The following is a 3,175-nucleotide window of genomic DNA, read 5'->3' on the forward strand; positions in this document are numbered from 1 at the left end:
TGTTGTTGATATCTCTCTCCAGGCAGGTATCCCAAGGGGAGGTGATGGCCTAGTGGTATTATCAAGGGACTATTAATCCAGAAATCCTAGATAATGTTCTGGCAACCTGAGTTCAAATCCCACCATGGCAGATGGTGGAATTTGAATTCAATAAAATATCTGGAATTAAGAGTCTAACAATGACCATGAATCTATAGTCCATTGTTGGGGGAAAAACCCATCTGGTTCACTAATCACCTTCAGGGAAGGAGACTCCAGACTATGGGCAATAAATGCTGCCTGGCCAGTGACACCTACATCCTGTGAATGATAAAAGGGGAAACAAAAAATGTTATTACAAAATCTAAGATTTTAAAAAACACATCAAAACCTTAGCCCAAGGAACACCGTACCTCATGTTATAGTGCCTGCATCATTATAAATTATGTTTCCTACAAAATATAAAGTACTTACAGACCAAGATAAATTCATCAGCCACTTCTGCTGTGATGAGATGTCTACATAGGGATATCTACCACCTCAACAAAGTGAGTTATAGGAAGACTTCTGTCTTAGGTAGTACATCATGTCAAAAGCTTTCACATAGCGAATTGCTTTTGAAGTTTTAGCGGCTTGTTACGAGCGAGGAGAATATTATTGAACTGCACAAGGTTCTGAGGGGCTCTGCTGGTCAGGAGAGTCTAAAACATATTCTCAGGCTGGGAGGAGCAGACATTCCTTCACTCGAAGGAGGCTCGGAAGCTTTGGAATTCTCTGCCCCTAAAGTTTCGGATACTCCAACACTGAATGCAGAGAATTACGGAATTATTACACTGCATAGGGAGGCCGGTCAGCGTCCGTTCATCAGTGGGCATTTTGACATGATGCCAACCTTCTTCCTTTTCCCATGCCATTGTACATTGTTTCATCTCATTTTTTTTCTGACTGGTGACACAGTATTTCCGAGGTAGACAATCATACCCATTATCCAGGGATTGTCAACGACAACACACACTATTTCCCACCAAATAATTATCCGGGGCCCTCTTGAATATTTGAGTTGAACCTGCCTCCACCACAATTCCAGACCACTCAGGGGAAAAAAAGTGCTTACCAACCTCACATTTGCAAATGACTTTATATCCATGCTGCTTTGTCCTCAATCCTTTTAGGTTTTCTCACCTCCCCTCACAGCTCCAGAAACTTCTATCAGATCTCCTCTCAGCCTCCTTCTCGCCAGGAGAACAATCCCAACCTTTCCTCATAACTGGAGGTTCTCATCGGGGTGAACCAGTTTTGCAAATTCCTCCTGCACTCACACCCTTTCCTAAAGTCTGTGCTTCCCTCATGGTGGATGTGGCTCATAGAATCCCGACAGTGTGGAAGCAGGCCATTTGGCCCAGAGAGTCCACACTGACCCTCTGAAGGTCATCCCACCCAAACTCTGTAACCCTGCATTTCCCATTGCTAACCCACCTAGCCTGTACATCCCTGGGCAACTCAGCACAACCATTCCACCCCTAACCTGCACATCTTCGACTGTGGGAGGAAACCCTACACAGACACGGGGAAGAAGGTGCCAACACCACACTGGCAGCCACCTGAGGCTAAAATTGAACCCAAGACCCTGGCATTGTGAGGCAGCAGTGCTAACCACTGAGCCACCGTATGGGGTGACAGGTTGTCAGTGGTACAGAGCATTAGGCAGCAGGGTCTGGCATGGATGGGGCATTGAAAGTAAGGGGAGTGATTGGGGTCAGAGCAAGAGGGATGGTTTATGTTACAATCATGAATTTTGAACTCATCACCGGAGTTCCCAAGGGGCAAGATTTCCACATAATCTTCTCTGTTTTTCCAGGGTCATCCCACATCCCCATCCTAGTCTGAAAAGATGGGTTCACTGAGCCAGGATTTCACCCACTTCTGCCCACCCGCCCTGGGAATGGGAATCCAAGTGTTGGTTCCTCAGAGTGACACAGGGAATGGGCAGGAGAAGGAAGCTGAAGCCTATATCTAGCCACAATTGTATTGGAGTGGTGCAGATGGCTTGATGGGCCGAATGTCAGTTTATATGCTAGGTGCCGATATAACTGGGTCACGTGTTTATTGATGGAGCTTCTTAATGGATTCACTTTGATTAGGGGGTGGGGGGAGGGTCCTTGGAGCCTTTGCCCATCGTGAAAGGAGTAGCTTCTGACACCCAGTTCCACCACCTCCCAAAACAACCAGTGTTTGACATCTCTCCCAAAGGCACACACCATGGACAAGGCACAGTGGCTCAGTGGTTAGCACTGCTACCTCACAGCACCAGGGACCTGGGTTTGATTCCACCCTCGGGCAACTGTCTGTGTGGAGATGCACATTCTCCCCATGTCTGCGTGGGTTTCCTCCCACAGTCCAAAGATGTGCAGGTTAGGGTGGATTGGCCATGCTAAATTACCTATAGTGTCCAGGGATGTGCAGGCTGGGTGGGTTAGCCATGGGTAAGGGAGCAGGGTCTGGGTGGAATGGTCTTCAGAGGGTCAGTGGAACAAATGGCCTTTATCTGTACTTTAGGGATTCTGTGACCCCCTCAAGAGGGAATATTAATGGCTTAAACCTCAAAGTGTGGTTTGAACTGAGATGTCAAAATGCTACAAATTGGATCAAACTTTGACCTCATTTGTGTTTTGCCAATTTCATGCCCAGTTTGCACCACAATGTCACTTTCGTAACACCAACAGATGAAGAGGTGACCTTGTTGAGGTGTTCAAAATTGTGAACAGTTTTGACAGTGTAAAGGTGGACATTCTGTTTCCACTAGTCGGTATGTCAGTCACTAAAGGTCAAAAGTTGAAGATAGTCAGCAAGAGAGCTAGGAGGGAGACGAGGAGGAACTTCTTTACTCAGAGAGTTGTTGGGATTTGGAATCTGTTGCCTGGGAGAATGGAGGAGGCAGACTCTTTCGGAACTTTGAAAAGAGAACTGGAAATAAATTTCAAAGGGATGAAGTTAGAGAGCTATGGTGGTAGGGCTGGAGAGTGGGAGCTAGTCCAAACAGGATGGATCAAATAGTCTCCTTATGTCCTGTAAAATTCTGCAATTCTACCCAGTCATTGTACAACACAAACAACGTCAAGAAAGCCTCGCATTCGTAGAGTGCCAGCCATAGTTTCAGGAAATGCCAAACCTAATTACAAGCTCCTCTTGGAGTGTG

Source organism: Rhincodon typus, chromosome 39 (assembly GCF_021869965.1).
Source record: "Rhincodon typus isolate 14 chromosome 39, sRhiTyp1.1, whole genome shotgun sequence".
Taxonomy (NCBI): domain Eukaryota; kingdom Metazoa; phylum Chordata; class Chondrichthyes; order Orectolobiformes; family Rhincodontidae; genus Rhincodon; species Rhincodon typus.